This window comes from Pelobates fuscus, chromosome 13, assembly GCF_036172605.1.
Source record: "Pelobates fuscus isolate aPelFus1 chromosome 13, aPelFus1.pri, whole genome shotgun sequence".
Lineage (NCBI taxonomy): Eukaryota > Metazoa > Chordata > Amphibia > Anura > Pelobatidae > Pelobates > Pelobates fuscus.
The window spans coordinates 105,655,843-105,671,042 of NC_086329.1; positions in this window are offsets into that span (position 1 = coordinate 105,655,843).

Below are 15,200 nucleotides of genomic sequence, written 5' to 3' on the forward strand. Positions count from 1 at the left end.
TGCTATGAAAAGCAGTGATTTTTCTTAGAAATACAGATGGATTTGGTAGGACTTCATTATGATCACATTCGTGGTATCGTCATTGTCTGTCTGTCCCTGAGAGCCTCGTATCCCTGTGTGAAGCTTTCGCCTGTTATAAAGTAAAATATAAATATATTGAAAACCAAAATATTTGTCAGAATGAGCAATTATTAAAAGTGCATAGTGAATAATCCACAAACCAGATAAATATTTACTGTAGGTATTCCCATAGTACAGAGCTCAGTACTGAGTTATTAAAGGAACACTCAAATGTTTACAGTAAGTGTATTTTTAAGACGAGTGTTTTTGTGTTTGCGCAGATTTAGGGTCACTAAATTATGAAAAAGAAAAGTGGGAAAAACCCACCTCCATTAAACCTGCCTGTAATCCAGCATTAAGACATTTTGCTCTCTGAGATCTTCTGTTATGATCATCTCTGGTGTAATCCGGTGCTTCTCATAACACGTTTAGTGACATTCGTGCAATGACATCATATGTAAAAATCCTTGACTATTAAAGGTCTGAAGAACGAAACTGCTCCAGCGCTGGTTTGTCTGAGATCCGCACGGGGCATGTTCTCAGCTAAATGTAAACATGACTGTTTCTCAGAGTTTGTATAAAGGATGGACTGCGCTGGACTGGCATGACTGAGAGCGATGTGGGACCAGGACAACGATTACAAGTTCAAACTCACCGTAGCCTTCCCATTTATGGTCACGGTCATCATAGTGAAAGATACGCATGTTTTGTCTATTCAAAGCCATCTTATGTGATCAGTAATGTGTCCTGACACATTGTAACGGTAAGTCTAAATAGGAGACAAGACAATACCATCTCGGTGCGTAACCGTAACAATATGTAATCGTAACAATATGTGTGAAACAAACAATAGTTTCACTTACCCAACTTGTGCGTCCGCTAGAGGAAGCCCAGGCTAACTCTCATAATTCACACTTTACTGTTCAACACTTGGCAGGTTAGTATATAATTAGTTAAACCGAGGGCGAGACTCCGCTAATGGAAAATTAGAGTCAGAACATCTGGTTATAAAGCTGGTAATGAGATAAGTGTGATACACTGGAATCAATGCATCTCTATGAGGAAAGTTCAGTGTCTGCATGCAGAGGGAGGAGATACTGAATGTTTGGATGCATTTTAGGCAGCCATGGCCCAGGAAGGATCTCTAGCAGCCATCTGATGAGTGGCCAGTGAAGTTATCACTAGGATGTAATGTAAACACTGCATTTTCTCTGAAAAAAAGTCTTTACTGCAAACAATATTAAGGGACTGATTATACACACCAGAACAAATTCAATAAGCTGTAGTTGTTCTGGTGCTATAGTGCCCTAAATAGAAATATCAGAAAGCAGAAGTATGCACACCACACATAAATTGTCACGTGCAAAAGTTCATTTTTATGATTTAAAGACAAAAGGGGAATTGGGGGCACATTCGGAAGATGCATTTCGCAGGAATGGTGCTGCCGTAGAACCCAAAATGTATACACAATACACATTAAGGAACAGCACATACGACCATAATAGTTTTACATTTTACAAGGCGGCTTGATATCACCTATCTCAGCAAACAAATATGGGATTCAGTTCCACCATACGGCCATATTGTGTTACGCCCACCACTACGTCACAGTACCCCAATATCGGTGGGTCCGTCACGAATTCCAACGTGGGAAATAAGTAAAAAAACAGACCAGAATGCTTTTGGGTTAAACAGCCCCCCAGCTCCAGATGCTAATTTGGAGGTGACCACAGCAAAGTATAAATGTGCGAAGGTTTTGGATAGTAATGTAACTTGTAATTATAATTTTCATTTGGTATAGAGCCGATATATGATATGTATTGTGAGTATATACATCAATGCACTATCACTTTAAGTTTTGAAACTGTATTTTTTTTAATTGTGTTTTTTTATCCCATTAATTTAGCATTATATATATATATTAGTGTAGGACCCACCGATATTAAAATACTGTGAAGTAGTGGTGGGTGTAACACAATATGGCCGTCTGGTGGAACTGAATCCCCATATTTATTTGGTAAGTTAGGTGACTTTATAAAATTGAAAACTGTATTTTTATGTGTGAGCTGTTCCTTATCTGTATTATTAATCATTTAAAGAGACAGCAGCTAACCGTTATGACATTGTACAAAATATTTCCAAAAAAAGTGACCAAGACTAAATCAGAAGGACAATACTAATAATAACTTCCATTAAGCCAATCAGAGCCGGACACGTGTCAGAAACAACCCAAGTGTGAGAAAGCCCTGGTCACGTTATTGTATAGACTTTGTATATCTGTTGTAACGGTTGTTTTACATGTGCTGTCTCTTTAAATAATGACACATGACTATTTATTTGTGTTCTGCATCCTTTTGCTTTCTTGGTTATTAAATCAATCATTTTCGGGGGGCGGGGCCGGACCGCCATGCTGACCGGTCGCATGCTGGAGAGGCTCCTGAGGGAATCAGCCCCATACGCTGAAAAATGCAGCTACTAAGCTTCTAATGAATAACGACAACACTGCTTGGCTGTCGGTGATGCAGCAGACCCCGAGATCGGGAGTTTTTGGAGCCCGGAGGGCGAAAAAAAAGACACTGGTGTCTGCGGCCTAATCGAGGAAGAGGCGGGGTGGACGGCCGCCATCCTGCTTTCTCCCCCGGCTATCACACACCGGCTCTCTGATGTGGTCCTGGTCCCGTTCCCCCCCCCTGGACCGGTGGGGGTTATCCCGGTCCCCACTGGAGGGCCCGCGGCAGCGGGGAAAGGAACACTACAACTTAATCTCCCGCACTCTGCAGCTAAAATGGCCGCCACCTAGGCCACCACGGGAAAGCCAGCTCTGAGCAGCCTGCAAGAGGAATCCCTACAGAGGCTGTGGAAATCCACTACTACAGGTCTTGCACTCACGGGCTCCAAGGAGCAGAAAGACCTGCAGCTGATTGGCAGCACCCACTCGCACCCCAGCACAGACTCTCCAACGACCACTCACCTAAACCGAGAGCCTCGAGGAGGGAAAAGCCTCACGTCGTTGCCAGACATCTGGGTGGACACGCCTGCGGACTCTGATGCCGACTCCAGATAGAGCTCGATCGGAGGATGCCAGAAACGAACTTGTGCTACAACCTGCAGAGCCAAACTAGCAGGGTATACCACTATACTGGGACGCCTTTCCTATCACCCTTAGCCAAGACGATGGAGGGAGGGAGCAGAGGGGTAACCCAGACAAGCTAATATGTAGATGTGCCTTTAGCATTAACCTTTGTCTCCCTGTGTAGCGGGTCCCCAGAGGCATACTCACTAAGTACCTATCTAACCTAGTTGCTACTCCTACATTACTCTACTACTTAAAACAGGCTTAGGCTCCTACACACGTTTGGGTTAACAATCTAGCATAAAGTATGTAGCAAGCCTGCTAATCAACGTTTACATGTAATTTGAAATTCCTGTGTTTACCATATGTTAAGTACTTGTCAGAGCGGGCACCCCAGCATATCAATGGGCATCTTTCATGTTTAAATCGAATGTCCGGCTATGTTCTTCTAGACAATAATGTTAATATGTACCAGCGTGTTTTACACTCTCAAAAAAAAAAAATGTGCTGTTTTAGGCAAATGTCATACCAATGCTTGTTATCGTGTTTCACACTGAAGGCTTCCTAATGTTGTTGTGACATTGTGAGCATACCTGTATTCTTTCAAAAGTACATCAAAAATAAAGAATTTAAAAAAAAAAAAAAAAATCAATCATTTTCAGTCTCTGTATTTTCTGTTCTTTTATTTATTTTTAATTCACCGTAGTTTTTTTATTTACACATTAGAAGGGATTATTTTTTCTGATGGCGGCGGGATCTTTGGTAAATGTTAGTGATGGGCGGAGCTTAAACAGCATTCCATTTCAGTTGCAGATTTACCCACAATCCATCGGTGAAATCAGTCCGCAGAAGGCAAACAGCAGACAATATGGAGGGAGGAGAACAGAATGGCGGCAGAACACACAATGCTATATTTATTTAAACTATACCAGTGGCTGACACAGTGCCCACATGCAATGGTTACCATGACAACATGAAGTCATGAAGCCACCACCCCATCGCTGCTAACCCACTACAGGCCCCAGAGGAACCAAAGCCAAGTGAAATAGAGAAATGTACGCAGTGCTGCACATACAATGTACGATGGGATCGCCGCTGGGACGGCCATAATGTCAGAGCAGACGGCAATGCTCTCCAGCTAAACAGCAGGTCGGGGAAATCACCGAATTATCACAGCATTGGCAACCACCAAAATCTAACTCCACAACCTCAGAGACCCCCAATAAACCCCCGATAAACCCCCGCCATGGCACTGCTCACACAGCGAGGGGCAAACAGTGCGGACATGACGGAGAAAGAAACAGGCTGGGGAAGGAAGGGCTGCAAGCAACAGGAGATAGTGGGCCAAGCCGCCTGACTGCATCTCCTAAACTGATCGACATCATGCCCCCCATGTGACTGGCATCCGGTATCGTTCACCATCATTACCCGCTATAGGAGGCTATGCCAAATGGACCTTCCTGGAAATACTGGACAGATACGGACACCATCACTGGCTGTTATTGGATCTGCTCAATGGACCTTCCTGGAAATACTGGACAGATACGGACACCATCACAGGCCGTTATTGGATCTGCTCAATGGACCTTCCTCGAAATACTGGACAGATACGGACACCATCACAGGCCGTTATTGGATCTGCTCAGTGGACCTTCCTGGAAATACTGGACAGATACGGACACCATCAAAATACTGGACAGATACGGTCACCATCACAATCCGTTATTGGATCTCCTAAATGGACCTTCCTGGAAATACTGGACAGATACAGACACCATCACAGTACTGGACAGATGACACCAGAAGCCCCCAACATTTCAAGGGTGATGCTTGGACTAAAAATAAATATAAAAAGACAAGCTCTGCTCTCTTCTCCCAGCCTCAAGGTATAGATAATATGTTATGTGATAGTTTAATGTGAGCCTGGATTTACAATGCTTTTGTGGCATTAACCATCTGGCAATTATATTCAGGTTATATTTATCCTAAAAGGCTCCATTTCCCCTAATATTTTGTTGACTTTCTGGACTTATATATTAATTTCAATTCATTTTAATTTGTGGTATTAATATATTATATAATGGACATGTATTTTATTCTATTTTAAGAGGTTGCTATACCCCAATAATTGATCTATATATGTATTAATATTGATATCTCTATATTTTTCTAATTACTATTCAGCATTTTATCCCACTCTAAGCTATTTCTCCTGACCATCCTGCTATACTGTTAGCTAGGTTATATCTTTGTATTTAATTTAGGGTATGGCGAACCCTGGGTTAATTTGAGCAATATTTCGTTAATTGTCCCCTAAATCACTTTTGGATGGGGACAGGGCACATCATGACCGGTCTGCAGCTACGTAGCCTCATATGCAGCAAACTGCGATGCACTGTATGTTCTGACAGCTTTCTGGTGGCCAACATTACGCTTTCCAGCAATTTGAGTTTCAGTAGCTCATCTATGTGATCGGACCAGACGGGCTAGTTTTTACTCTCCACGTGCATCAATTTATTTATCTATTACTGGCATTTATAAAGTGCCAACATATTCCGCAGTGCTGTACGATTGGGAAAACGACAAACATAATAAGAACAGACCAATACAACAGGTATAGGACCCTGCCCGTGAGCTTACAATAAAGGTTAAAATGGGGAGATTATCATGACCATGATGCTGGTTCACTGGTTGTCCTTCTTTGCACCACATGTGGTTAGTACTAACCACTGCATACCGGGAACACCCAAAACTTGCCCTTTTGGAGATGCTCTGACCTAGTTGTCAAGTCATCACTATTTGGTCTTTGTCAAAGTCACTCAGATCTTTTCTCTTGTCCATTTTTCCTCTTGTCAACACATGAAATTCAAGAATTGAGTGTTCACTTGCTGCCCAATATCCCACCCATTGACAGGTGGCATTGTAACGATATAATCAATGTTATTCACTTCAACTGTCAGTGGTTTAATGTTGTGGCTGATCAGTGTATGTCCCTTCACTTCTCATTAAATCCCTCTCCCATCATTTACACCCAACCTGTACATAGCCACCCACCTTCCAGTCACCTACACCCACCCTGGATATTCCCATCTACCTCTAGGTCACCTACACCCAGCCTGTACATCCCCACCCACCTTCCAATCATCTACACCCAGCCTGTACATCCCCACCCACCTTCCAATCATCTACACCCAGCCTGTACATCCCCACCCATCTTCCAATCATCTACACCCAGCCTGGACATTTCCACCTACCTCCAGGTCACCTACAACCAGCCTGGACACATGATTCTCATTTAGCCAATGACTTAACTCCAAACTGGTTTAAATCTAAATTACATAATATATCCTTGTAACTCATCTGGAAACATTCTCCTATTCAGCTATAAAGCTATAAGGGGGTGAGCAAAGGTAGGGGCTCATTTAATCACATCCACATAGACAACTAAAAACATCCTGCATCCAGGTGCAACTGACTCCTGGCCAGGGCCGGACTGGGGATACAAAGCAGCCCTGGAAAAAAAATCTATGCCAGTCCCATAAGTCATTGCGCCATATATTGTCGCATGTAATATGTAACGCTATGTCTTGCCACCCCAGATGATTGGGTAATATATATATACACACTGCTTTTTCTAATATAAAATATTGGTCCTTTCAGAGTAAAACATTTAATTATACAGTAAGCATACTCACATGCAGACACAGACAATCTCACTGACACACACAAGCTCATTGATACACGTTTAAGGCCGTAAGGCCTGTATTTGTGGGAGGAGTTAAGCGTTCCATATAAACGCTACTCCCCCCTTCCTACCTGCCGTACGCACGCTGTTCACTCAGTGACAGCCATACTTCCGGTCCTCGCTCAGGCTCTTCCGGTCCTCGCCTCTTCCGGTCCGGCTTCCTCTCCGTTCCCCCGCTCCTCCTTTCGGGCAACAACATGCGAACGCCAAGGTAACGAGCAAATAGCCGCGCTCGGGCTATTTGCTGTTCGTCAAATCTCAGCCATACTATCGGCGGTCCGGCTTACCTGCTAACCGTGAGTCTCATTCCGGTCCCCTCCACATTGCTCTGTGGTCTCATGGGGGACCGGAACACACATGTCGGGGATGCGATTGCTGGGAGCAATTCCCTTGCACTCTTTAGGATATTAATGAACAACAAACTTGTTTGTATGCTTCCAGTTTATATATTTTGTGTGCTCTCATGTCAAGTGGATTGATCTGATGTGTTTTATTGTAAATCCCCCAATTGCAGATAGCGGAACGTTCACTAAGAATACACTAAACTGACAGAGCATTTTGGGAAATTTAATTTACAAATGTCTAGTATTCCAAGGTTACCTTCTACGGAAATGACATGTGGCATCAGCCTGTTAATCTAATTTGGGGAGGGGGTTTCTGCATTCTTTTCTCTGTTCCTGCTTTTTCCATGCTTGCTGGACTCGGTTAATATATTATTTTTCTTCCCCTGCATCTTCCTTTCTATATAAGGAGGAATCCTGAAACGTACAGTAGGTTAGTTATTTTCAGAAGATCCTGCATGTTTGTGGTTTATTATTTACATCTAAATTGTTCCTGATTTTCGACATCTTCCTTCCTTCCTTCCTCAAAGTTGAAGTCGTTATTATAACGTATAAGCCAATGCTGCCAGGATTTATGTACCTCCAACAGACCCTTCCCATCCTTGATCCTTTCTTTTCCTAGATTCAAGCAACTTTGTTTTTAGATATGTTTGTCAGAACAATAGCCTTACTTACATAAATCTTACCGGGGACCACCCACGCTCCCCTCACGCCAGCACTTAGGCAGTCACTTTCGAACACCCGTCTGGGGGGTCCTACACCCCCCCCTCACCCCTACACGGTCTCATTAGATTTCCGGTCCAAACGTTAATTTTGCTAGGGGTACATATATAAATACACTTGGATAAAAATAAATAAAAAATCATGCTGTTATAGAGGCTATGCTTTTCTACTGTATGGGTAAAGGAAGGGATGCCAGCGATTTTATTATATCATGCACGACATATTGATTACAAAAAACGTTCACTCATACTTTCCAGTACGTTTTTCATGTATCGGTGCGAAGACCTAGTTTATTCGGCTGGTATCTCCACCTAGTGGTTTTATGGTATTTGCTGTTTTATTCTGTATAATGTGTAGCTTCCCTGCCGTCCTGTTTTCAGGTTTATTTATGATGTATCTACAATTGGTGCATCCCATGTAATACTACTCAATGCCTGACACTTAGCATGTACTGTTTTATTGGGTCAGGTTAATCTAACAATTAAACGCTGTATAATTTGGATTATTTTATCTCCCAGATTACACTGACGCTTGTGCAACTCCAGTTATACATGTATCTAATTACCACAGGTTCAGGCGTTCCGCCATTTGACATTCTAATTACTTTTAATGTTGCATATTGTCATTTGTTATCATTAGACAATCACTGGTTCGCTATTGTCGCCTGTTTCTATCAGGAACAATTAAGTTTCGTCCACGTTTCAAACAACTGCCTCGACAAGGCCACGTTGTTACGCGATGGGGTATCGAACCGACAAGCCAACGAACGTTCAGGTAATCGGTGGGAATGGCCTCGTTCGGGCTATTCCCGCCATACAACGCCTGTGCAAGTAATGACCTATATTTCATACGCTCAAACTCACGAACGTCCTAACTCATGAACGCTTAAAACTCTCGTACAACACGATTCGTATGAGACCGGCAATCAGGTTTCATTTCGGCAGACTATATGGTTTTGGTAATTAATATCAATTATGTCTGTATATTTATGCGGAAATATGATCGTTGCAGGTACCACTTCCATAGTTTCTTTCACATTTGCATCTATTACATTGCAACCTTTATACAGTCAGTATAATTGGGATTTACATAGGCACTGTTGTCTGTGGATTTCAGCGTTTTCCTTAGCGATTTTGCATTTTTCCTGTAACTGTCAGTTTCACTGTTTTAGGCTGCAACCAACACTGGTGTGATACATTAATAACATGGTTTAAACAGGTCTTCAAATGTTTCTTTTTATTTATTGTGGTCCTACATTGTAGGTAATTCCATTAGTGTTTAGATCACGGTTGACTCAGACTGATCAGTTGACAGTACAATTGCCTGTCTCAATTACAATTACGTAGGTTTCGCAATATTGATATAATAACTGAGGTTATCTATTATTCAGCTGCTTCCCATGTGGATAACCATTCTTTCACTGTTATTGGACTGCTTGCCCTATCACTCCCAGCTTTGGCTAGGGTAGTAATTTATGTAATACCCTTGTTGTGGGGACAACTCTGTTATACAATGCAGGCAAGGCTTTAAGGTAAATATTTTTCATGTGTGTAATTTTGAAGGATAAACAAACAAATGTTACATTAGGTTCACAATTACTATTGTTTCATATTGTCATCTGCTATCGGTAGACAATTACTGGTTCGCTATTGTCGCCTGTTTCTATCAGGTATGAATGTGTTTTCGTTCACATTCCCAACAATTGTTACACAATTGGCCGTTAGTCAATCGATTGTCTCCTGTTTCTACCAGGTTAATTAAGTTTTTGTTCACATTCCAAACAACTGCCTCTACTAGGCCACGTTGTTACACGATTGGGTTTTGGGGTACGGGGGCTTGATTCCTGCCTTGCCTCGTCAGGCCACGGCCACACTCGTCAACTTTTAATTCGTACTCGCTACCCGTAACAATCGGTTTGTTACTCACTACCTTACTAATTTCACCCTCCTCTCTCCGTAAGGTACTACAACGTTTTCTTGGCACATCGGCTTCATACATCTCCTTTCAGGGTTGTATAGTAGCCATCACGAGAATCTTCAGCACCCTCAGGGTCTATCGCTACTGTACTTTCAGCTATATCTCCATGGAACTGCACTATACTGCACATTATTTTCCTTCCCTCGACTTCAGTTCCTTTTCTCTTCTTTCTTCCTCCTTTCACTCCCTTCTTTTCCTCTGTCGCTGTCTGGGTATCTCCGGGTACCTATCATTAACCACAACTTGGGTTTACCAAGCACGTTACGTTACCCCCTTATCAAGCCCCCGTCTAGGGTCAGAGAACTGGCTATCTAGGGTTAGGAGCTGGCCTTAGCTGTACAACGTAGCTGGTCCTGCGAGGCCAACTCCCCGATCTCAACACGGAGATTTTCGCCCCTCGGCCCAAATCATAGTTAGAGCCTCGCATTCACCCACCTATCGGGTTTATAGTTAGGGCCTCCCCTGACACGGCCACACGTTTTTGGATCATTTACTGTCACCGAGAGGCCGCCTCCCCGCCACCACGCTAGTGGCTCGAGCCCCACGCCCAAATCATAGGTAGAGCCTCTCACCAGCCGCTTGGCATCTAGCAGGGCCTCACTTGTCACGGGGTAGAGAGAGCTTTTCGCTTCGGCACTAGTTAGCCAGCCAGTTCTATATTGCTTAACCGTATTGTGGTTATTTGAGTTCATTTGTTGACAACATCGGACGAGGGATTGCAGAATTTTCATATCTAGTAGGGTCAACTAACCAAGAGTCACTCAGTCTCGTACCTCACCCAACTCACAACACTCAAGCATAATCAGCATTTCAGCATCCCCTTTTCGGTTGCTCGGCTATTGGGGCTCGACACAATTTATCATCTAGAGCATTATTTGTTTACTCTAAGATACATATAACAGAGTCGTGACATTTTTCCAAGACTCAGTGGAGCATGACATCCACGGGCATACTGATCACCCTGTAATCTTTTCTCCATTTTTGCCTCCTTTTATTCAAACCTTCATACGCACACGATCGCACTATACCGAACTGACATACACGTTCTGACAAGCCTTTCAAACCATACCCCATCTTAACATAAGATATCAAAAGATAAATAATTGGTTTATCACTCTACAGTAACGTACGTACACAGATGGGAATACAGGGCAGCATCAGACTCCCTAAACAGCATTCGCGCCACACAACCAGGACTTAAATCTATGTGCCTGCAACCATACAAGGGTTCTGGAACCCTACAACTCCACGATCACAACTAATCAGACTGGTAAATCATGTCTCCTCAAGGGAAATTTAAGAAGGTACAAACACTACATCGTGTCACGCCAACATTCAAACCAGACAATCAAGACACTTGACCTGCTAATCATTCCCTAACTACTTCTAATACGATTCTACATTCACACTCCTGTCATTAGAATAGGTAGGACCACTGGCTCCTATTTTTCACATCCTTTCTATAAGCACGACATCCAGTAGCAGTACGCCGGTACAAACAATTAGAGTCACTAGGTATCAGCTACATTATACAGGAACATTCCCAACGCATAAGTAGTAAGACAACGGATTTTATATGATAATTATAGTGCTATAAGTGTGTTTTCTGGCATTTCCTTTTGCCCTCTTTTACAGGCCTACCCCCTACGTCGGTTCCGGCACACCACACCGACTTAATTCCAATCACAAGGTATTTCACTATACGATATTAACCGACCACAAATACAATATAGAGGATGCAAAGTGGAAAATACAACCTGTATAACAGGACGTGGTCTTTAGCAAATCTAAAGGATAATAAATGGTATATAGTGAAGTATGTATAGAAAGGAATAATAACATCCAGGAGGTAGAGAACTTACAAGAAGTATTGATGGTCTGCGCTTATCTCCCCTTAGGGGTATCTGTATGCAGAAACGAGATTCTCCTCAAGTCTGAGGTCCTCAAATGGATAAAAAGAAAAGATACACATAGAATAGTACTGTTAAAAAATTATAAATTTATTGCACTGATTGCACTTACATTCAGGTCGCAATCAGCAAGCATATCTCCACTCACAAGTGGACCAAGATGATAAATGGGTCTATGCAGAAGATGGAACAAAAGCTGATCACAACACACTAAGTGCTAAAAATAATAATAATACAATCATAAAATCAAATAGAAGAAAAAATCTTTCTAAATACCGTATATACTAGAGTATAAGCCGAGTTTTTCAGCACATTTTTTGTGCTGAAAAACCCCAACTCGGCTTATACTCGAGTCAATAGTCTGTATTATGGCAATTTGCATTGCCATAATACAGACTGGGGGCTGTGGGGGCTGGCAGAGATCTTACTTACCTCTCCTGCAGCTCCTGTCAGCTCCCTTCTACTCCGCGGCGTCAGTTCAGCACCTCGGTCAGCTCCCAGTGTAAGTCTTAGAGTGTGAGCTGACAGAAGAGCTGAACTGACGGTGCGGAGGAGAAGGGAGCTGACAGGAGCTGCAGGAGAGGTAAGTAAACTCTCTGCCAGCCCCCCTCTCCCCTCCCACTGAACTGCCAATGCTGGACCACCAGGGAAGGAGAGCCCCCCTCCCTGCCATATATCAAGCAGGGAGTGGGGATGAAAAAAACATATATTAATAATGATAATGAAATTAAATAATAATAAAAAAATAATAATAATGAAATTAAATAAAACATAATAATAAATAATAATAAAAAATAATAATAATGAAATTAAATAAAAAATAATAATAAATAATAATAAAAAAAATATAAAAAAAAATTGCCCACCCCCCACCAAGGCTCTGCAACACACACACACACACACACACACACACACACACTGCATTCATACACACACACTGCATTCATACACACACACTGCATTCATACACACGCTGCACTCATACACACACGCTGCATTCATACACACACGCTGCATTCATACACACACTGCATTCAAACACACACGCTGCATTCATACACACACTGCATTCATACACACACGCTGCATTCATACACACACTGCATTCATACACACACTGCACTCATACACACACTGCACTCATACACACACTGCACTCGTACACACACATACTGCACTCATACACACACTGCATTCATACACACACACACTGCATTCATTATACACACACTGCATTCATTATACACACACTGTAAATAAATATTCAATTAATATATTTTTTTTAGGATCTAATTTTATTTAGAAATTTACCAGTAGCTGCTGCATTTCCCACCCTAGACTTATACTCGAGTCAATAAGTTTTCCCAATTTTTTGGGGTAAAATTAGGGGCCTCGGCTTATATTCGGGTCGGCTTATACTCGAGTATATACGGTACTCAATCCAATGCGTTTCATCAGTATTGACTTCTTCAGGGATGTGAGTACAGTCCAAAATCTTTTCTTTATATATCTTCAAGTGTAGAGTGTTATTTTCCCGCGCTGCTGAATACTTCCGGGGTGTGACGTTAGGTATCTTTCATTGGTCGCATCCATAGAGACGTAATATGACCTGCAGCCGTCTGTGCGACTTCCGCGTTCCAGAATGGAACGCATGACGGAACTTCCGCATGGCGCACATTACAGCGTTCCACAATGGAACGCATATCAGAACAAAGATCAAAACAACAATTAAGATGAGAGTGGCTGAAAGGGAACCACCCACTCTCATCTTTTGGACATATGTGCCCATATATATCATCATACAAAATATAAAAACCAGAAATAAATACAGAAAAATAGTATATAAGTGGATACACCAGATACCTAGATAATAAGTATGAAAAAAATATGAAAAAAATATATAATATATATATATATATGAAAAATATAAAAAAAATGTATAAAAGCTGTATATAAGAAAAACTATATATAAAAAAGTATATATAGAGAACATAAAAATGAAAAAATATATAATAAAAAATATATATAATAAATACACATTAAATAAAATGAAATGAAATTAATACAAAAATAATACAAATAGTAAAAAAGAAGATAGAAAAAATAATATTAAAATTTAGGTGTCATGTGAATCCGCTTACATGTACATATCAGCCACAATGATAATTCCACATCACATAAAAAATATATGTTCATACAGAAGATATAGAGCTTTTTTAATCTTCTACAAACAAGAAAAAACTAATTAGTATAAAATATATATATATACATATTACTTGAAAAAATGGTCTAATGAACCCACTAAGTGAGAAATAGAAAACCAAAGAGGTGTATTAAAGGGACACTCCAGGCACCCAGACCACTTCTGCCCATTGGAGTGGTCTGGGTGCCAACTCCCACTATCCTTAACCCTGCAAGTGTAATTATTGCAGTTTTTTTTTATAAACTGCAATAATTACCTTGCAGGGTTAAGTCCTCCCCTAGTGGCTGTCTACTAGACAGCCACTAGAGGTCACTTCCTGGTCCCTAGCACAGATTATCTGTGCTAGAGCGTCGCCGAACGTCCTCACACTGTGTGAGGACCTCCAGCGTCGCTCTATTCCCCATAGGGAAGCATTGAAATTCATTTTCAATGCTTTTCTATGGGCTGCGCCAATGCACATGCGCGGCATTGCCGCGCATGCGCATTGGGACTCCTCGGCCGGTGGGCGGGATCAGTCTCGCCCACTGGCCGACGGAGGAAGAAGGTGGAGCGGCGGGGGAGGAGCAGGCAGCGACGTGGGACATGTCGCTGCCTGAGGTAAGTGACTGAAGGGGTTTTCACCCCTTCAGTAACCGGGGATTGGGGGGTGGGAGGGAGAGGGACCCTCCAGTGCCAGGAAAACGGATTGTTTTCCTGGCACTGGAGTTTCCCTTTAAATTATATCCAAAAAACCTTCTGTAAAGCTGGTGACTAGAGTATCAAAGGAGTCCTGCTAGATCAATGTCTTGATTTAGACCAGTTTTTAAAGTTTTTAAATTATATATCCACTGTGCCTCTTTTCTAGCTAATTCAAGCATTTTATTTCCTCCTCTCCAATGTCTTTCAATATAATCTATACCAATAACAATAAAGGTAGACCAGTTAAAAAGTGCACATTCAAGTTCTCCCTGCTGCCGCAGGTCACCGAAATGTCTCCCCGGCCCCAGGTGCCGACGGCCCACCGGGAAATTTCCTGGTATCCCGGTGGGCCAGTCCCGCCCTGCCCCTTGCTCACCCCGAGCAAATTATCTCTGAAATTGTAACGCATATCCCAAAAGTGTATTAAATAGTAATGTAATCTAACTAGCAAACCACGACATGCCCTCATCTTTAAAACCATATAAAGAAA